Here is a 22815-nt window from a genome sequence, read left to right on the forward strand (position 1 = left end):
TGAAATATAAATGCTAGTCACTCCATGACCATGGGAATTATACTTTAGCCCCTATGACAGCCTCATAGGCAAATAAAAATTAGTAAATCCCACGCTGGGCAGTGGTGACCCATGCCTTTAATCCCAGCACTCAGGAGGCAGAGGCAGGCTGATCTCTGTGAGTTCAAGACCAGCCTGGTCTGCAAGAGCTAGTTCCAAGACAGCCTCCAAAGCCACAGAGAAACCCTGTCTCAAAAAACAAGAAAAAAATATTAGTAAATCCCAGAGAAGAAATAATATAAAAGAAGTGAATCTGACAGGCAGGGCTTGATAGATCACGATATAGGTGTTATTTATCTGCGCATCTATTTTGATAATAGCGTATGTACCTGCAGCCATACATGGACTGTTCATACCTTTCATTCCCCTCATAATTCAGAGAAGCAGCTATCTGTCTTACACATCTGCAAGATGAATTCTGCTCCTGTGTCTGGGATGCATTGCAGTGTAGACCACAGCCCCTTATTTCTAAGCTTTCCTGCTTTGGAACTTGCAATGGTTTCTAGCTGAGTGTTCTTTCCCACCTCCCTCCAAACACTTCCCCTAGAACTTTCTGGAGTTTAGCCATGTTGTGCCCACACTACTCCCCTGCTACACACACACAGACACACACACACTCACACACACACACACACACACTCACACACACACACACTTTTTTATGTCTCTTCTTTCTCAGGTGCCTTCTGGTTATTTTTTCAAGTTTGTTATTAAGTTTTCTAATTTTCTTATTTAGTGTGATTTATAGTTCACTTAATTTCTCACTATAGTACCCACCTCTCACATGTGCCCACTTTTCTTAAACACATTTTATTTGCAAATACACTTAGTCATTCTTTAGCTCAACGGCCACTTAAACAACAACTTTCCATAATCTGTGTCTATTTCATTGCACATGTCTGCTTCTGTGTCTGGTTTCACTGCACATGTTTGCTTCTGTAGCCTTTTCTTCTGTAAGATCATGCTTATTTTAATTTCCTTTTTCCTCTTCTTTTGGGGCATTTTCTTGGACTTTCATTTGTAGAGAATTTTTGTATCAATGTATGAGCTCCTTAGTTTACATCTGGCTTTCTGAATTATCTGAAGATACCAGTTTAGGAAGATCTTAAATATATTGCTGACTTACTGCTTCATTTGCTAATGTGTATGCATAGAACCTATAAAATGCTAAAACTGACACAGGAAATTTTCCACTGTACTCATGATCAATCATGGCCTCTCTTATGTCTTACATCACTGAGACCCAAGTGGTCCGTAGAATGGACTTTAATCTACATCAGCAGGGGTTATGTTTGACATGCACACGCTAGGACTTCATCCCAAGATAGCATGTTCAGGGAACTGAGCTGGGCCCAGTAATTGTGTTGTTTGCAACCTTCCAGGTCATTCAGATGCATGCTGGGGCTTCCAGCAGCATTGTTCTCCAATGTAGGCCATTTGGTTAGAAGATGCCTCTAAGAGCTTATATATAACTAAATTCAAATTCTTTCAGTTCTGTTGTCTAAGAGGATTCCTTACAACAACATCAACCCAACTGTGTGGTCAGGAATCACAGAAAAACATTGATATAAAGATAGATAGATGCAGCCGGGCGGTGGTGGCACATGCCTTTAATCCCAGCACTCGGGAGGCAGAGGCAGGCGGATCTTTGTGCGTTCGAGGCCAGGCTGGACCGATAGCCTCCGAAACAATACAGAGAAACCCTGTCTCGTAAAAACCAAAAAAAAAAAAAAAAAAAGATAGATAGATGCTAGATACAGATAACACAGACATACAAATATAAATGCATACTTACCTATAAATGTACACACACATTATATCTTCTGGTGCACACATATAAATAGGTAGGTGTGTGTGTGTGTGTGTGTGTGTGTGTAATTGACCCAAGAAATTATCTTGGGAAAGGGGAAGACTTTTTAAGATATAAAATATTATATGTTATATTGAGCATATACACACATTTGTAAAATAAAAGCAGATATTCATCTATAAAAATCACTACACAGATACCATTTTTCCATCATACTTTTACAAAATGCCCTATTATTTTAACACCTGTTCTGCAGTTGCCTCTATGGGAAATATTCAGCAAATGTGCATGGAATGCTTGCTTTCAGGAAATCTCACTCCTGTGACCCTATATCAAACAGTACTGTATTTCACATTAAAATATGAATCATCACTTTAGCCAGATGAAATTCTTTGTGGAAACATTTTCAGAAATAAGAAAGTATGATATTAGCTTGAATATTCTGTAAGCATTAGAGTTATTAAATTTTACTAACATAATTTTTTCTGAGTCCTTAAACATATACCTCATGTTTCCTGAGAGGCAGAATTTTGTCTCTGCTCTATTATTTTCTTTGCATATTAGAGTATTGTGTGACATGCTGTTTGGTGAGTGGCTAGGTGGAAGGGGCATTCTATCTTTCAGAATGCCATGCAGCAGTTCATGCATTATATTCCTAAGCATGATCTTTAATTTAATTTTTTTGACAAGTGCAGTGGAGGGTAAAATCAGGCAGTCATAATTCTGACTTTGCCATCACTCAAAGGAGCTCGGTGATTGACCAGCTTGAAGAAGCAGAAATGCAGACGACAGCTTTCTTGGCAAGAAAAGCTTCGTGTCACCCTGTAGACTTTTAAATATGAAGAGTTTAAACAAACTAAATTTCTGTGGCAAAAATTAGAATTCAGTAATGCCAACACCGTCATCTTCCTTTCAATTTATTCCATTTCCCCCCATAATTTGGGAGCACTTGGAGCTTTCCTCTGTTAGCAGAAATCACCAACAATCCATTTGGTTTAGAATTGTGTTCTTCACAGTTACCCATTCCATGCAGCTGTGGGCATGATGCAGGACTAGCACTCAGATTCCAAATCAAATGCGGAAAATGTCAGCATTGTGACTTTCTCTATGGTAGGAAGGCTGAGCTTGCCGGAGGAGGGGAGCCACATGTCTTGTTTGAGCAGGAGGCATTCCAGTTTTATATGTCTATTGTCATTGTTTGTTAACACCATTATCCCTCACCTTTGGAGGTATCCGGTGAGGGTGATAAAATATATGTATGGTTCCTGCTACACATAAACACTTAAATAATATATGGGCAGACCTTGTGCCTTTTCAAATTCTGGTTTCCTTTGGGGGAAGTGTTTCTAACCTAGGCTTGTGTTCCCACACACTGCAGTGGAAGGAATAAGCCTGCTTCATCTGACCACAGGGAGACTTGGACAAGAGGCCCTATTGAAATTACCCAGCATATTTGCTGGACACAGGAACTAGTTGGTTGAAGCATATTGAATATAAAACAAAGAGAGTTCTCTTCCACAAAAAGTCACTTACTGTATTTATTAATCCTTGAAGCTCCTTTAATGTGATCAAAATATTTTGTAACTAGAGTAAGGTTTAAAATGCAAGGTCTCAATCTCTTACCTCACTGCTTTCTCTCCTATTTCCCTTAACTTAGTTCACTCAGCACTCCTCTCCCCCACGCCATCACATTAGTTAAAAATAGACCTTCTCAGAGTATTTTCTCTCCTTCAAATCTCCTCTTCAAATTATGCTTCCCAAGGAAGCACTCTATTTAAGCGATTTCACAAGTGTGCAGAATAATATTTTGTTTTCTACATCCACTTACTACTTCCAAAACTTCAAGGAGAGCACAGACCAGGTCAGGGAATGAAGGTCAACCATCTTTCCTTATGGCTGGTCAATCATCCCTTGTTTTTTTTTTAAAGATTTATTTATTTGTTATGAATACAACATCCTGCCTCCATGTATGTCTGCACATACCAGAAGAGGGCGCCAGATCTCATTACAGATGGTTGTGTGCCACCATGTGGTTGCTGGGAACTGAACTCAGGACCTCTGGAAGAGCAGTCAGTGCTCTTAACCTCTGAGCCATCTCTCCAGCCCCAATCATCCCTTGTTGAGACAGCCATTGTTAGCCCTCCAGATCTCCTGCTTCTGTAAGATGGGATAAACAAGGCTTTCTCCTCCACCTCTGTCCTGTTCTCCTAGGTGAGTATTTCTCAAAATGTGGATGATGGAACCTTACAGCTGCATCTTATAAAGAGGCAAGGAGGTGGTGATAATGTGGGATAAAGTCAGGGAAGTTTTGTTGGGTACTGCAAAGTGCTTTGCTAGGGAGACTTACTCGCTCATTCTGTCTAAGGCAGCCACTGTGGCCAATGCTGTTAGTACAGGCTTTCCAGCTAGTCCCTCTCTTCTGAAAATTAGGGCCAGGTGGTGGTGGTGCATGCCTTTAATCCCAGCACTCGGGAGGCAGACACAGGCAGATCTTTGTGAGTTTGAGACAGGGCTGGACTGACAGCCTCCAAAACAAGACAGAAAAACCCTGTCTCGTAAAACAAAAAAAACCAAAAAAACAAACAAAAAACAAAAACAAAAACAAAAAAAAAAAGAAAGAAAGAAAACTAGAAAGCACATGTAGCTTGATGCAGTGTACCAGTTCTTCTGGGAGTTCCTGATAGTCTACAAGTATAGTTACAAATCAAGAAGCAATAAGCAAAACCAGGAAAACAATACAAAGAATCAATGCAACGAAGAGTTGGTTCTTTGAGAAAATCAACAAGATAGACAAACCTTTGTCCAAACTTACCAAACAGCAGAGAGTGAACACGCAAATTAACAAAATCAGAAATGAAAAGGGGGACATAACAACAGACTCTGAGGAAATCCAGAGAATCATTAGGTCATACTTTGAAAACCTGTACTCCACAAAATTCGAAAATTTAAAGGAAATGGATGACTTCCTGGACAGCTATCATTTGCCAAAACTAAATCAAGAACAGATAAGCAATTTAAATAGACCTATAACCCCTATGGAAATAGAAGCTGTCATCAAAAGTCTCCCAACCAAAAAAAGTCCAGGTCCAGATGGCCTCAGTGCAGAATTCTACCACAAATTCAAAGAACAGCTTATACCAATTCTTCTCAAAGTGTTCCACACAATAGAAGCAGAAGGGTCTTTGCCAAACTCTTTCTATGAGGCTTCAATAACCTTGATCCCCAAGCCACACAAAGATACAACTAAGAAAGAGAACTTCAGACCAATATCCTTCATGAACATTGATGCAAAAATACTCAATAAAATACTGGCAAATCGGATCCAAGAACACATCAAAACAATCATTCACCACGATCAAGTAGGTTTCATCCCAGGGATGCAGGGATGGTTCAACATACGAAAATCCATCAACGTAATCCACCATATAAACAAGCTGAAAAACAAAAATCACATGATCATCTCACTAGATGCTGAAAAAGACTTTGACAAAATCCAACACCCCTTCATGATAAAGGTCTTGGAGAGATCTGGGATAACAGGGACATACTTAAACATAATAAAAGCCATATACAGTAAACCAACAGCCAACATCAAACTAAATGGACAGAAACTCAACGCAATTCCTCTAAAATCAGGAACAAAACAAGGCTGTCCACTCTCTCCATACCTTTTCAACATGGTACTTGAAGTTCTAGCTATAGCCATACGATAACAAAGGGGGATCAAGGGGATACAAATTGGGAAGGAAGAAGTCAAACTTTCACTGTTTGCAGACGATATGATAGTTTACATCAATGACCCAAAGAACTCTACCAGGGAACTCTTACAGCTGATTAACACCTTCAGCAAAGTGGCAGGTTACAAGATCAACTCAAGAAAGTCAGTAGCCCTACTATATACAGATGATAAAAGGGCTGAAAGAGAAATCAGAGAAACATCACCCTTTACAATTGCCACAAACAACATAAAATACCTTGGGGTAACGCTAACCAAACAAGTGAAAGACCTGTATCGTAAGAACTTTGAATCTTTAAAGAAAGAAATTAAAGAAGCCCTCAGAAAATGGAAAGATCTCCCATGCTCTTGGATAGGTAGGATCAATGTAGTAAAAATGGCAATCCTGCCAAAAGCAATCTACAGATTCAATGCTATCCCCATTAAAATCCCAGCACAATTCTTCACAGACCTTGAAAGAACAATAATCAATTTTGTATGGAAAAACAAAAAACCCAGGATAGCCAAAACAACCCTGTTCAACAAGGCAACGTCCGGAGGCATCACTATCCCTGACCTCAAGCTCTATTATAGAGCTATAGTCCTGAAAACAGCTTGGTATTGGCACAAAAATAGACAGGCAGACCAATGGAATCGAATTGAAAATCCAGGTATTAACCCACACACGTACGAACATCTGATCTTTGACAAAGAAGGTAAAAATATACAATGGAATAAAGAAAGCATCTTCAACAAATGGTGCTGGCATAATTGGAGACTGGAATGTAGAAAAATGCGGATCGATCCATGTTTATCGCCATGCACAAAACTTAAGTCCAAATGGATCAAAGACCTCAACATAAATCCAGCCACACTGAACCTCTTAGAAGAGAAAGTGGGTGGTACCCTTGAACGAATTGGTACAGGAGACAGCTTCCTGAACATAACACCAGTAGCACAGACAGTGAGATCAACAATTAATAAATGGGACCTACTGAAACTGAGAAGCTTCTGTAAGGCAAAGGACACAGTCAGCAAGACAAAAGGCAGCCCACAGAATGGGAAAAAATATTCACTAATCCCACATCTGACAGAGGGTTGATCTCCAAAATTTACAAAGAACTCAAGAAGCAAGTCTCCAAAACAGCAAAGGACCCAATTAAAAAGTGGGCTGCAGAACTAAATAGAGAGTTTTCAATAGAGGAGTCTAAAATGGCTGAGAGGCACTTGAGAAAGTGCTCAACATCCTTAGCCATCCGGGAAATGCAAATCAAAGCAACTCTGAGATACCATCTCACTCCTGTCAGAATGGCTAAAATCAAAAACACCAATGACAATTTATGCTGGAGAGGATGTGGTGAAAGGGGGACACTCCTCCATTGCTGGTGGGAGTGCCAACTGGTACAGCCACTTTGGAAAGCAGTATGGAGATTCCTCAGAAAAATGGGAATAAACCTACCACAAGACCCAGCAACTGCACTCTTAGGCATATATCCAAAAGATGCCCATTCATATAACAAAGATGTCTGTTCCACTATGTTCATAGCAGCTTTATTTGTAATAGCCAGAACTTGGAAGCAACCTAGATGTCCCTCACCTGAAAAATGGATAGAGAAAATATGGTACATCTACACAATGGAGTACTATTCAGCAGAAAAAAATAATGGAATCATGAGATTCGCAGGCAAATGGATGACACTAGAAGAAACCATCCTGAGTGAGGTAACCCAGTCACAAAAAGAGAAACATGGCATGTACTCTCTCATATATGGATTTTAGACATAGATCTGGGGAGTGCCAGCCTACAATCCTATTGCCAGAGAGTCTGGGAAACAGAAACTTCATTTACTGGCTGGTTAAGTACTGAGCTGAACTCAAGAAAGCCAGTATCAGAGAGGGAGGACTGATGATCAAAGGGATTAAGACTGGGCTGGTTGAACCCCCAGAAACAGCTGACCAGACAAAGGTTAACTCTTGAATCCCAGGCATCAGCCTGGGAATCCAGCATGGGACTGATCAAGACCCCCTGAATCCGGGTGTCAGTGAGGAGGCCTAGGTAATCTATTGAGCCTTGGACAGCAGATCAGTACCCATCCCAAGTATACACACGGTCTCTGGACTCCCATAGAACAATGTGAGGTGCACTCTCACCCTGAACTCTTGGGGAAGGGTCTAGGCCCTGCCCTATATGAAATGACAGACTATGGACACCCCCATGGAGGGCCTCACCCTCCCTGGGGGAATGAGGGGATAACGGGGGGGGGGATGGGGGGGAGGGCACGGGAGGAGGGGAGGGAAAGGGAGAGGGACCTCGTACTGACTTGTGAAGCAACCTTGTTTCTTATCTAAATTTAAAATGGAAAATAAAAAAATTAATAAATAAAAAAAAAGAAGCAATAAGCAGAAACAAACTTTTTTTTCCTACATAAGTTGAGGGTCAGTTGCTAAGTCTCTGGCATCCCTCATCTTCAAATATTATAGGGACATGAACACATCTCTTATAAAAGATTAAAAACAGATGGCTGGGAGATAGATGAGTGTGTAAAGTGCTTGCTGTGCCAGCATGAGGACCTGAGTTCAGATCTCAGCATCCATGTAACACCAGCACTTGGTGTGTGTTTGTATGAGGAAGGGTGCTTGCCAGTCAACCAGTCTAGCCAACATGTCAAGCTCCTTATTCAGTGAAAGACCCTCTCTCAAAATCTAAGATTGTAGAAGCAAGTGGAAAAGATAGCTGACATCAGCTTCTGGCTTCTAAGTGTGCCTGTAAGGATGAGTGCACTTGCATATACTCCTCGTGCATACACACACACACACACACACACACACACACACACACACACAAACCCAAACCTAGATAGAGCATGAACACTGATACAGCACTACTTTCAGACCCTGACAAGGACAAGGTTTCCCCACTTCCCCGGTGATGTTCTTTATAAACAAAAGATGCTCTGAAAAGCCAAGGACTCTACCCTGTTGTCATGTGTCCTTGTCTTCCAGCCTAGAATGGCTCTTCTGATATAATTTGACTGTGGGATTCTTGGCACTTCAAACACAGTAGGACAGTGGCAATGCATGCATGGTATTTCTAGCTAGGGTTTACCTGTTGATTTTCCATGACAGGAGCCAACCTAAGCATCTTTGCAGAAGTAACTGGTTTGTTTTTGGGAGCTGGTGTTTCACAGTCTGCTCTGTGATGTGCAAGACTTCAGTGTGTCTCATTAGGATAATGCTCATTAGATTTTGATGTTGTCTAAGAGGCTTTCTACCTGGGTAGCTATTTCATGGGCTATAACTGATAAGTATCTTACAGGAGACTATAATGAAACCATACCATGCAAACATCCTATTACTTTTTGCACTTTTCATTAATTAATTGATTAACTTATTTATATATGTTGTCATGGATTCATGATTTCTTATTGCCTTAGAGTTGACATTCATCAAGAGGTGTCCCTACTTTTTTTTTTTTTTTGTTTTTTTTTTTTTTTTTTTTTTTTTTTTGGTTTTTATGAGACAGGGTTTCTCTGTATTGTTTTGGAGGCTGTTGGTCCAGCCCGGCCTTGAACTCACAGAGATCCGCCTGCCTCTGCCTCCCGAGTGCTGGGAGAGGTGTCCCTACTTTACCAGATATTTAGAAATAAGTTTTTGGGTGGAAGCTGTGTGGGGTCACTATTGGAAAACATGAAGAACCAGCTTACCAGATGGCTTTTTTTTATGACTTCTTCTGATTGTCACATGGTCTTCTTGGAAAACAACAGTCAATTCTATAATCACTACACCAAGTTGCCCAACTTTGGTTAAACTTTCCAGAACACTGTCCATGGAAAGATAAGAACCTGGGATTCAGGTTTCAATTTGTTTGGGATTTGGGGTTTCAAAAAGTTTTCATTCAGTTGCATTGTCAAATTTTGCTTTTTCATTGTACAGTATCAAACAAATTAGCAAAGGGTCAATTCGCATATGTAGATATCACCATATCAATAACTTCTATTTTTGTAAAGGCAATACATGTGAGACAAAGGTCATTTCTACATTGGAAAAGTTCATTTAGCATTTTTATTATATCATTTCTTTATCTGTCTCTCTGTCAGTCTCTCTCTTTCTGTGTGTGTGTGCAGGAACCACAGTGCTCATATTGAGATTATAGGACAATTTAGGAGTTGGTTCTCTCCTTCCACCATGTGGATCTCAGGGATTGAACTCAGGATCAGGGTTGGCAGAAAATGCTTTTATCCACTGAGTCCACAGTAAGAGCCCTTGTGATATGGAAGCAATTCTGCTATTTCTTGCTGGACTTTCTGCCAGGTTGATGAGCCTCTGGATGAGACAAGTATCTAGTTCTTCGTATAGAGATCAAATTTTTTATAAGGCGTTCATGGGCAAGTTCTCTGTGCTTCCAGATCACTCTCCAGCTTGCTTTGTATTTTTAAGCTGATGGCCCCTTTACTGGACTCCCCCTCTTTCCAGTTTTGGGTTGGTTAACAAGTTTTTTTTTTATTGTTTTTCATGTTTCCTAAGAAGGAATTTTTTTGGACCATTTTGCTCTTTGTTAATGAAATTCTCATAGCATAACTGTGTGGTGCATTTTTTTTTATTTCACTGTTTCGGTGGGTGTGGGGCAAGGAGTGATTAGGGTTTTTGTTTGGTGTGTGTGTGTGTGTGTGTGTGTGTGTGTGTGTGTGTGTGTGTGTGTGTGTGTGTGTTACCCCGACTGGCTCCCATTTAGAAGTCATAGGCTCTTATAGGGAGAACTTCTTGCAGAAGACTAATGGGGCAGGAGAAGAGCCAAAGGCATTTGTTCTTCTTGTTGAGTCAGCAAACACCATCTTCTTTAGGCAACTTGAAGGTGGCCCTTTCCACCTCCAGCTATTTGCTCAGTTATGATGAACCAGCTCTGGGACTGACTTTGGTAATGGCTTCTTCCATTGTTAGCCCTGGGGATCTTCCTAAAGCTTCATTGATCACTTTGATTCAGCCTAAATCATTTAAACTTCCTGTTTTAGTTAGGGTTTTTATTGCTGTGGAGAGACATAATAATGATGGCAACTCTTATAAAGAAAATATTTCATTGGGATATCTCCCTTATAGTTTCAGAAGGTCAGAACATTATCTTGACTGGGAGCATGGTGTCATGCAAGCAGACATAGTGCTGGAGCAGCTGAGAGTCGTACATCTTGCAGGCAACAGGAAGTAGACTGCCACACTTGAGGGAAGCTTGAGAAAAGAATCCCAAAGCCTGCTCCCACAGTGACACATCATTTTCTTGACTAATGGTTGGTGTAGAAGGGCCCAGAAACTGTGGGTGGCTACATACCTGGGCAGGTGCTCCTAGGTTGTTGTATTAGTCAGGATCCTCTAGAGCAAACAAACTTATAGAATATATATGGGGGGAGATTTATTAGAATGACTTATAAGGCACATTCCAGCTAATCCAAAATGGCTGACAATCAGCAGAAGGACCAAGAATCTGGTAGTTGCTCAGTCCACAAGTCTGGATATCTCAGCTGATCTTCAGTAGATGCTGGAATCCTGAGGAATGGGCTCTAATGCCAGTGAAGAAATGGGTGTGCCAGCAAGGTGAGAGCAAGGAAGCAAAGAGCAAAAGCTTCCTTCTAACAGAAGATGTGTCCCAGATTAAAGGCATGTCTTTCTGCCTCAAAATCCAGATTAAAAGCTTGTCTTCAACAAGCTCAAAATATCTGGATTAAAGGCGTATCTTCCTAAGTCAAAAATACAGGTGATTAATACAACTCTCAGATTCTGGAAGAGAGAAACAGAGACCCTACTTTTGATGAAGGCTGGCAAAGTCACATTTTCAAACAACAAGGAAAAAAAAAAGAAATAGAATGTGTACTACTACTACTGCCTTTTTAAAGGAAACTGTCTCGTCCAGTGTCTACCATACATACACAATTAAGTCAATAACATTTGTGGGATGATTTCAGAAAAGAACACTGGTTCCTGCTAAAGGAGAGAAAGGGGGTGGGGGTACCCAGAGGTGAAGTCTTGAGTCTACAGTCCAGAATGAGGAGATTATGTGGAGTGAGCCAGGACAATAAAAGCTGTGGCTTCCTGTGGGTGATGACTAAACTCACTAAGTCTCTGGAGCGTGTCAACTGAAGGATTTCATTTTATGGTCTTGATGATCCCTTCTGCCTGGTTCTGTGAAAGGTTGAAATTCAGTCATACAGCCATAGACTCATCATTTGTGTTTCCGGTTTAAAGTGATTCTTCCACAAAATTCGCTGACTCTAAATCCATTGCTTTTGCTGAGAGGACAGTCACACTCTGCTGTCTGTGCGGCTCCACTAAATCAAGTGTGAGCTTCAAGTCTTCCATGGCACTGAGGCTTATTTCAAGAGTTATTCTTCCTTTGTGTATGGAAATTTGCATTTTGAATGTGTGCCATCAGCAAAGTAATAGGAAATTGGAGATTGTGCTGTTGTCAATTCAGAGGGATTGGGTGTGGTGTATATGTGTGTGTGTGTGTGTGTGTGTGTGTGCATGTGTGTGAAGTGTGTATGCATGTGTGTGCACATGTGTGTGCACATGTGTGAGTGTGTGAGGTGTGAATATGTGTGCATGTGTGTGGTGGTGTGAATGTGTGTGCATGTGTGTGAGGTATGAGTGTGTGTCAGGTGTGTGCATGTGTGTGGTGTGAGTGTGTGCATGTGTGTATGAGTGTGTGTGTGCATATGTGAGTGTGCATGTGTTGTGAGGTGTGTGTGTGTGTGGTGTGAGTGGGTATACATGTGTATGTGAGGTATGTATGTGTATGAGTGTGTGGGTGTGTGTGTGTGCATGCACGCAGGCATGTTTGTGTGTTATGAGAATGGATGGAATAAGAGCACTTGATCCAATGAATGGGTATTAGAAATGAAATGAGAAGTAAACTGAGAGGCAATCCCAGAACATCTCCTGGACATTCTTAGAAAGCATCACTATATCCATTGCTTCCCTTAGTAGGGCAATTCTGGTGATGGCTGAAGCCCTGATATGAGTACCTGAGATTCCATACATCACTCTGGATTTATAGATCAGTTATTTTTTAAGTGTCCAGAGTATTACTGATGAACAACAAGTATAAAAATCATTAGCAACCTACTACTGTAGACCAGAAAACTCATTCAAGGACAGAAAAGTCATTTCAAAGGCTTTTAGAGAAATCCATTTCTAAAGAGTACACAAGACACTAGTTCAGAAAACTCAACCATTGCAAGTCTCTTCTGTCTCTGTCCTCTTCCTGCCTCCCTCTGGATAAATCTTGGTGCAGAATAGTCTAACTCTCTGGAGCTAAGACTGATTCAAGCTCTCATTCCATCACCCCAGTGAGAACATTCTGCTATTTCTCAAAACTTTGATGAAAGTGCTGCAGCTGTGTTTTCTTAGTTCTAATTGGCCAAATCTGGTTAAGTGTCTGCACCTTTAACTTATCACTGTGCCCGGGGTATTCAGTGTTCTACCTGGGCCTGGGTCTCCTGGTACCTCTGGGTCTGGGATAGGGAAAGGGGGAAAGTATGATAAAGTATGAACAATTGCATTCATATTTATGGAACAAAGGTGGAAGCTGCTTTGCTCCCTAGGGGAAAACAAAGAACTACCAGCTGGAAAAAGATGGATGGTTTGCTTGTAATCCACTGTCAGTAAATACTAATTGGTGGCCAAAATCTTATGTGCTATGTCTTTTTTATAGAAGAGAAAATGGTGCCATATGTAATTACATAGTTTGTAGGTTTCACCCACCCCAATTCCACTCTTGCTTGATCATCTTGACATCACTTAAAAAGCCCCATATAGACAACTGGAGGTGTGCAGAAAAGCTATAGAACAGTTATACCCAGCCAGTGACCAATGCAAAGTATGCACAATTGCTGTCAAGTGAAGACAAAAGGAGCAAAGAGTGTGGAATGGAGAAGGTGGGAGGAGTGAGGAAACACCTGGGGAAGTAAAGGCAAAACAGCAGAGATCAAGGTCATGACCGTGATGTCTGGTTTGAGTCCACGGGGAAGGTCTTAAAGAGCGGGTTTCTGGGAGGAACCTGAGAGCACAAAGTCTGAAACAGACTCAGAACTGAGCAGGACTGCCAAGCCAGGAGAGCACATTTGCAAGGCAGTGTGGAACTATGCTCCTAAAATTTGGTTGTTCAATTTTTAAATGCCACCCTATTTTTTCCAAACTCTTTGATGGTGGGTTAAAAGAATGCCCAAAGTACTGCTTATGAGTGACTTCATTCTCAGGGCCGCCCAGGCACTGGGGAAATCTGAGCTTCAGCTGACTCAGAAATTCTTTGGGTGGTACGCTAACTTTGTCTTTAGATGTTTATGCATTGGCAGCCACAGGGAATTACTCCCCTCTTGGTGTGTAGGTGCCGGATTTCCTCGTCTGGTGCCCATTAAACAAGGGAGTGCTGGAACTTGTCATCTGCTAATAATGTACTAACAGCAGAGCCCTCAGTAATGAGGGCCCTACCCGGCAGTCTTGCTGCTTACAGTTTCCTACGGAAACATTTCAGAAGACAGTCCTTAGCAGTAACAAGAAGAGCCAGTTTATGGGTTTAAGACTTTATTTTGAGATTAAGACCTGTATCTTAGGAAGTTGAGTCCTAAGATTTTGCTTTTTTAAAAATATATTCATTGATATTCTATTGCATTTCTTTGTATAAAGTGTGTTCTGGACAGGTTTGAAGAAGTCTAGCACTGCTGACCACAAATTTAGGAACTGGTGAAATGTGACCAAAATGTCATGTCCCTTAACCAAAAATGCCTTCAAAGTGTTATTGTGATGCCAAAATTGTGTTTATTGGGACAGGGAATATGAAAAAATTAAAGTCTTAAAATGGAAGATACTGACAGTTTCCCATGGAATGCTGTGCTCAGACAGTCAATTAAATTCTAATTGAAATATAATTATGCATAAACTTTAATTATTCCACAATGAGTACATGCATCCAATTAACTGGGAAAAGTTTTCTCCAAAGTCAGTTGAAGTGGCACTGTGCCAGTTTGTCAGGGCATCCAGATTGCAGGTTTGAATCTCAGCTCTGCCACTCAGCAGCTTGCAGACTGTATCTAAGTCTTCTAAGTGTCTCTAAGCTTCAGTTTTCTCATTTGTAAAATAGGAATGATAATCCGTGCTCTCCAAGGATTTGGTCAAAGGTTATAAGTAAAATATAGAGAGAAAAGAAAGCATAAAATCTGGCATGTGAAACTACAGTGAGCTAAAAATGGTAGCTATCATCTCTATTATTATGATTGCCACTGCTGTGTGTGGGTAATAGATATCCATATCCCCCCACTTCTCCACAGCAGAAATCCCAGAAAACAAATTCTTTGTATATTTTTTTTCTTTTTCTCAAATTTCTTGAGTATAGAGTTAAAAAGGGACTCAATCTAGCACAATTATGTCCATGGCAGGAAGGAAGTAATCCTGGCTTCCCAGAAAAATTATACCCAAATGATTATTTCTCTGCTGTGTATTTTATTCTGAAAAGTATTTAGATTTTACTTTTCTCCTGTCTAGACATTTCTGGCCATTTACATTCCTTTCCCTTTAGTAAATTTGCCATTATTTTTTTCAACAGGTGCCAGACAAAAGATCCATAAGCCCTTATGAGCTAACAGGGAAGTTTCAGCTGAGAAAAAAAAAATAAAACCAGTTTCCTGCAAATTATGAAACAACAAGTTGGGGGTGCATTTGTTTGTTTGTGTCTTTCTTTTCAGGCTTATAGAATACTCTTTGCTTTTTACTTTGAAAAACTGTCAGTTATTACTGGCTCTTGAGGAAGAAAACAGAAAGAAAGAGAGTGGGAGGCAAGGGAGGGAGGGATGGAGGGAGAGGGAGAGAAGAGGGAGAGAAGGAAGGAAGGGAAAGAAAGAAAGAGAGAGGAAGGGAGGAAGGGAAAGAGGAAAGAAACAGGAAGGACAGAAAGAAGGAAGGAAGGAAGGAGGGGGGAGGAAGGGAGGGATGGAGGGATGAAGGAAAGAAGGAAGGAAGGAGGAAGGGAGAGAAGAAGGGAGGGGAGGGAAGGAAGGAAGGAGGGAGGGAGGGAGGGAGGGAAGGAAGGAAAGTAGGAAGGAAGGAAGGAGAGCTGAAAGGTTCAGCACAGAGGTAAACACAAAATCTCATCTCATCTATATTTCCTATGAAAGTGGAAGACCTCAGAGCAGTGGTTCTCAACCTTCTTAATGCTGTATCCTTTTGATACAGTTCTTCATGCTGCGGTGACCCCCAATCATAACATTATATTTGTTGCTACTTCATAACTGTAATTTTGCTACTGTTATGAATCATAATGTAAATATTTTTTGAGATAGAGATTTGTCAAAGGGGTCACAATCCACAGGTTCAGAACCACTGCTTTAGAGTGTTTTAAAGAAATGGCATTTAAAGGCACTGGATACTCAGTAAGTATTTTTAGGTGGCTGAAAGAGTGAGTAAATGAATAAGGAAATGATAAAGAGACTTACTGTGACTGTGAATGCAAATCATTTTTCTTAAGTGAAGTGTGCTGCTTGCTCCTGGGATGACAGATAGGAATTAACTAAGAAAAAGCATTGTTTAAAGGAGTCTTCCTGGAATAAAGGACCCCTGTATGGGTTGACAATATATAGTCCCCCCACAGCAGAATATGGTGGTTACAGGTGCCCAGAAGCTCAGCCTCCTTCTTATTAGTGCTGGTGCCTCATGTGGAACTGACGTTTTGAAATATTTCCTTTCTGAGATAGGAAATGACCCCAGCACAGGAGATCTAGGGTTGGCTCTGTCTACTTCACAGCAATTTCTGTCCTTTGTATTAGCAAAGACCTTTAGGAGATGAAGGTCATTTCAGGCTGATGCAGGGCAGCAATGGATGTGTCACTGTGGTCTTTTAATGCTGCAAAGAAAGTGCAATATTCAAATATGAGCCAAGTCTAAATCCTCACTTTTATTACATTTTTAATTAAATAGGTGTGATGGAGCACACCTTTAATCCCAGCACTCTGGAGGCAGAGGATCTTCATGAGTTCAAGGCCAGTGTGGTCTACAAAGGGAGTTTCAAAAAGTCAAAGTTACCTTTTCTTTAAAAAGAGACAAACAAAAAGAAAAACATATTAAATGAAAAGAAAAAATTTTAAAATTTAAATGAGGCAAGGTCAGAATCTACCTCACTGTATTTTTTAGGGGTGATAACAGAGATAATTCATTCCAAGTCTTCAGGCCAGGTCATCTGTTTTTGACTGCTTCAGACATTACAGTGTGGTGGTTGTTTTGTTTGTTTGTTTTATACTTTAAACCATCTTCTAACTTCTAGACACTAACCAGCTTTTCTACAGTTCTACTTAAGCCTGACATTATCTATCCAGAAACAGTATGAACACAGATTAAGTGTCCTCCCACCTCCCTACCTCATCCCTTCACCTCCCTATCCCCCACCCCAGCCCACCCCAAGAGAACCTCCACTTCAACACAGCAGTTGCAGGACTGTGCTGGTTCAAAGAATGTTTTACAGCACTCTTAGGCTAATAATGTGCTACAATGACTCCTAAACATGGCACAAGCAGTAACAATCAGGTGAAACAGTGCCTGGGGGAGGGCCTGAATAACCCTGAGCTCAGGTAACACTGTCTCTAGCATCACTGCACTTATTAACCCACAAGTTCTCTGGACTGTTGTGTTTAGGTCTTTCATGGTGGTTCCATGGCATAGGCATGGCTGAAGAAATCATTGGCAGCCTGTCTTTCTTTCCCAAAAGTCAAGGGGCAAGACTGAAAGTTGTAGCTTTCTTATCACAAGGTTTGTTCCACTGGTAACCAGCGTATGTCCTAAAACTACTCATGGACCCAAATAAGAGTTACCTCATTAACATAAACTGGGGTTTGACGTAACTAGATTATTGTTAATAACAGAAGATGCTCCTGTCATTCAGATAATTAAAAGAGATTTGGGAATCCTGTACCAGGATCTGGGGACAAAGATCAAATATTTATTTCTATTACATCACAGCTTCACAGGAAGTCACAGGAAATGGTCAATAGATGGGAACCTAACAAGCAGTAGGGAGACCTGAACAGCACTGGCTGCCAGTGTCAGTAGAAGTCACATTGGAAATTCATTTTGTACAGGTTCCTGTTCTGTCCTGCTTGGTAAAGAAAGAGGAAGCCCATCACAGGGAGGTACATCCACATCTATTGCTCTTTGAGCTAAAGAGTTAGGGGCATCAAAGTGGTAGGAAGGCAGCGGCAGATGTTTTCTGCAGTGATGCCCCAAAGAGCACAGAGCAAGAAACATGGCAGCAGGCGGAAGAGACTGATGGTCAGGCAAATAAAGATGAAAAGGAAGAAATGGGAGGGGAGGCAGTGAGAAGGGAGAATGCCATGGGCAAACAGTTTGCTTCCCCAGAAGCTCTGTAGGCATTATCAGGTTGCCACGAGCTTAGAATGTAAAAATCCTGCTTCCAGGATTTCCCAGAGGATGCCGTAAGCTATACGATCATGGTGAGATGCAGTCCACGAATGTTGCAGAAGGAAGGAAATTGACAAGAATGCATTAAAATGTGTTTGGTCCAGTACTCTTCACACCCAGGACTGATGAGAAGGGAGCATGTTAAAGCCCTGGTCTGCTCAGCTCCAGACTCCCATGAGAGTCTCCTCTCATTCTCCTATCCCTCCGTGTTTTGTGGGAGACTGAGTCTAAACACTTTCTCACTGGCTGGTGTTAAGAAAGCTGACTTACTAGGTATGTAGGCCTTTCTCTAACCTGGTGTCTGATGTGTAACCTCATGATGGTACCTGGCTTACCCCAAAGCAAAGGAGTGGGAGTGACAGCATGTACTAGACAGAGTTGTAATCTCGTTGCAAATATAGTTTACCATGATTGTGGTTGTGCTCTGCTGATTAGAACAAAGTCCATAATTGCATGATAGATGAATTAGAGAGTCCCCTCTCTTAAAGGTGTATCTAAGGCTTTCTGTGCATATTTTAAAAACCACTGTAAAATCTCAAGCATCTCTCCAGTGTTCTGTCCCAAGGCATCTTACCTCCGGGCTGTGTCTATGCCCAGGATTCTTTGAGATTTACTCAAATATTAAATCCTTTTACTGACTTAAGCTCAAATGTCCTTTCTAACACCATCTAAGGTTTTAGAGTCAGTGAAAACCTGGGGATGATGATAGTTTGCAGAAAGCGATGCCACTGGTAGATAGGAGGTGGCCAAAGGTTATCTTAATAGAGGTTCACGTCAATCCTGTATCACAGGAACTGTCATCCCTCAACAAGGAGCTCACCTGTGCAGCTTCCTAAGGTGAGTCAACTTCCACAGCTTTATCAGCTCACTCTGCAGCCCTAGTCAGCACACTTTGGACCACATAGGAATGAATATTGACATTGCAGGCCACACATGGTCTGTCTGTGTTTTTCTTTCTTTTTTGTTATCACCCTTTAGAAATGTAAAAGGCCTTCTTAGTTTGCAGGCTGCATTTGTTAAGACAAGGCTCTGGGCTATAGTTTGCAGACCATTGCTCTCCAGCACTGGAGAGATGTATGTGCAAGCTGTCCTTGAAAGTATTTTAGTGTGTGTCACTGCACCACCGAAGCTTGTGGAGAACCCAGCCTTTCCACAAAAGTGACATAAAGAGATCTAAGATCTAGGATTTCTCTCATGCCTTTGGGGAGACTGAAACAGGTTCCAAAATTAAGTCAGTAAGATGACTAATGTGGTACTGTCAGAAAAGAATTACAGACCTGTAGGTGATGGTCTCTGTGAGAATGCATATTGCGTTTCTGTCCATCAAGTGAATTACAATAACCTTCTCTGAGCACAGGGAGAAGAAGGTTCGATGGACAGCCAGTAAGTGCTTTCTTCTCACTAAATATTGGCACAAAAAGACTTTCTATGGAAATGAGAACTTGTGTCAAATTTGCCTTTAAAGGAAGAAAATAATCCAGTCTTACAACTTAGGTTTTATATCTTCATTGTTTGCCATTAGTTCATTTCATCAAGAGCATCGTGTTTGTTTGCATGGGTGAGCAAACACACACAGACACACAGAGAGAGAGAGAGAGAGAGAGAGAGAGAATCCTGTATCTTTAAAACCACTTACATGAAAATTCTTAAAAACCAAATTAAAATAAGATGTAACTTCAATTTAATTTCGCTAGGGCAATAGAAAAAGCATATTATGTAACCCAGGTGTCTACAAAAGAAGCTATGCTATTATGCATACATGATTAATGATGGTGTGCTGGCAGAGGTAAGGAAGAAATGAAGTTGAAAGAAACTCAAAGAAGTTCATGGAAACTAGTGTTTGGCAGGCTAGTTAAGTAGTGACACATTTTTGCTTGGTTTCCATGTCCAAAGCACACTAGATTTGCCAATTTCAGATAATTCAGGTAAGCCATGCCAGGACTGGCCAACTCTTGCAAGAGCAAGAGGTTCTAACTATGAATAATTTAAAGGGACAATAAATGAGGTATCTATATGTTTGTACTCCACAGTCTTTATTTAACTTCTCTAACATTCTCTGTATAGGACTAATTATTAGCTATAATTAAAACTGACCAAAAGCAGAATTTGAGGAGCTTTAATGAGATAGACTTTAAGGGGGTCATCTTCCACCTCCAATATATAACGTTTCTAATTATGTGTTCTTGTCGGTGATCCTGATCCTACCTCTGTTAGCCTGGTATTGAGAAGATTATACATTCACTGTGTATTTGAACTGTTCCGGAAACATACATATATCTTTGATTCCTTGTCATGTGACAGGAAAGTCTCTTGCTCCATCTTGATTTGGTTTTTATTGGCATTTACAGTTACAGGACAGCATTCACTGCAATTATTGCTTTCAGTTTCCACAAACAACCTCTTATTTGTAGCACAAAGTTCAAAACTAGGGCCATATTCAAGTGTATAGATAGATATTCTGGGAGCTCCATAAAATAGAGTGCTTGTCCCATCAAGGCAAGAATTGCCCCACAGTAGCAATGAGAATGGGGAGAGGTGATTTCATCTCAATGGCAAACTGTAAAAAAGTCAGGAAGTCTGGAAAACCTTCATTCCTCAGAGGGTAGCCATAGGACTGTTTAGTGGGTTTTTGCTGTTGTTGTTGGCACTGTTTTTGGTCCCTCAAGGACTTCCATCTCTTTGGGGCCGAAGGAGCCCCACATTCAGTAGTTTTCCCTAGGACCCATGAGAGGGACTTGACCCACAAAGCAACTGATTGCCATTTCCATGAGTGCCAGTGTTTGCAGAGATGTTTTCCATTGATCATGAGCCAGTCTGATGGCTTCTTTTTTTATTCACCCAACATATTTCTGTGGAGAGGAGACAGCTGGAATTCCTTTACAGTTATCCAAAAAGAGCACATCCGATAAGGGCAGACTTCTGTAAATTGACCAATTTGGCAACAAGAACAAAGAACATGCCAGAATATTCCTGAGTTAGAGATCCATATGCCATTTCATGTATACAGTGCTGCCTGTACTGGCAGTGGCCCATAGTACCACCAGGAGAGAAGAGGCAGATGTTATTTGTCTTTTGATGTGGTTTCTGATATTAATGTTGATTTAGCATCATTGGCCACCCTCAGCAAATCTTCCCTAGTTCTTGAGTCTGTTGACAAATTGCTGTTTAGAATAGGGTTAGTGGAGCCATGGGTAAAGCTCGGTGGTAGCACACTCTCAGGTATGAGATCTTGCATTCAATCCCTGGCATACACACACCACACACACACACACACACACACACACACACACACACACACACCACTAACACATGTGTATGTGTGTGATATATGTATGTATGTATGTATGTTTGGTTTTGTTTTGTTTTGTTTTTTTACATTCTGAAGGAGATTCATTGGTGCAAGTTGCCTCCACACATAGGGAAAAGACAGAGTATTGGGAAAAAAACATAATGACCCAAAATAAACAAATAGAAAATTGAATCCAAAATAAGACACCAATATGACTCTTTTACGAATATATTCCTAATGGGAATTTTTGAGTAAATTTAAGACCAGATAAACATAGAATTCCCTACATTGTATAGTATTTTTAAGAATTATTATTATATATAAAAGACTGGAAGTTAATATTATCAGTAGTCTTGGAAGAGGTGACAGACTTATTATAAATGAAAGTAATGTGTACTAAACTGAAAACAACAGCTGATTTTAAGGCATAGCTTGGTGGGGAAGAAACTGTGTGGCCTTAGAGACAGGGGGAAGAGAGTCGCAATTGGACTGGAGATCACAGAATGTATGCTGTTGTCCGTTTTGCTGAGGCAGGTCCCAAGGGATAACGATAGGATATATTCCTATTTGTGACAGAAAGAGAACAGATATTGGAAGAAACTGTCTCAAACCATCAGTCAAAATATACAACCCTGACAAGGTCACAAAAGGAAAAAGTAGAAAATCTAACCAGGAATATCTGTAAGTATCACAACTATATAAAAAATGACTGTCACATGGGACACTTCACTTGGTTGAAGATTGTCAAGTTCTGCATTGCTTATTTTAGTGTGTGTGATTTATGTGTGCATGCACATGTGGTGAGGGTGCACGCACATAGTCATGTATACACATACAGAGCCCCATATGGGCCTCTTCCTCTACCATTCTCCACCTTACTTTGTGAGACAGCATCTGTGACTGAAGCTAGAGCTTACTGGTTGGCTACACCGGTGACTACTGAGCCTGAAGGACCTTCCCATCTCTGCTTCTCAGCCAGCCCTGGGATTACAGACATGTACAACTATACCCAGCCTTTTATGAAGGTGCTTGCTATCCAAACTCATCCTCTTGCTTGCACCACACATGCTTTAACGCTTGCTCTCAATCCCAGCCTTCTCCCCTGCTCCTTACTAAGTTTCCTTTCTTCACCTATTCTGCCTCTTTCTATTAAAATGTATCTGTTAGATATCTGATGGTTATGTTAAACCAGCATGTTAAGCCAACCTGTCACCCTTTGCTTCCAAGCTCCACACCTTCAGTTTCCCAGGCAGTGCAGGGATGGAATTCAAGGTAATATAATATGGTAATCAATCAGGTGCATAGGACAGGCATGCAATAGTGTATCCTCCCTGCTTGCTGCATAAGATCCGGCCTCCCGCTGAACTTGCAGCATTACTTTGGTGCCAGTAAAACATAACCCTTGTTAGAGCTAGCTGGTGAAGTTGTTATGACTGCTAATGCAGAATTTCCGAATACCTTGGTATCATCTCTCTTGCATATTTCTGTTTATACACTCACCAAAGCAACTGACTC

General features: G+C 40.9%; 1 protein-coding gene across 2 annotated transcripts in view; it reads left to right on the forward strand.

Annotated features, from left to right (window-relative positions):
* Positions 1–22815, forward strand: part of Macrod2 (mono-ADP ribosylhydrolase 2) — a 1968454-nt gene that overhangs the window by 1793287 nt on the left and 152352 nt on the right. The window lies entirely within an intron of this gene.

The sequence above is a fragment of the Mesocricetus auratus genome, unplaced genomic scaffold (genome assembly GCF_017639785.1).
Source record: "Mesocricetus auratus isolate SY011 unplaced genomic scaffold, BCM_Maur_2.0 Super-Scaffold_100004, whole genome shotgun sequence".
In the NCBI taxonomy this organism is placed as follows: Eukaryota; Metazoa; Chordata; class Mammalia; order Rodentia; family Cricetidae; genus Mesocricetus; species Mesocricetus auratus.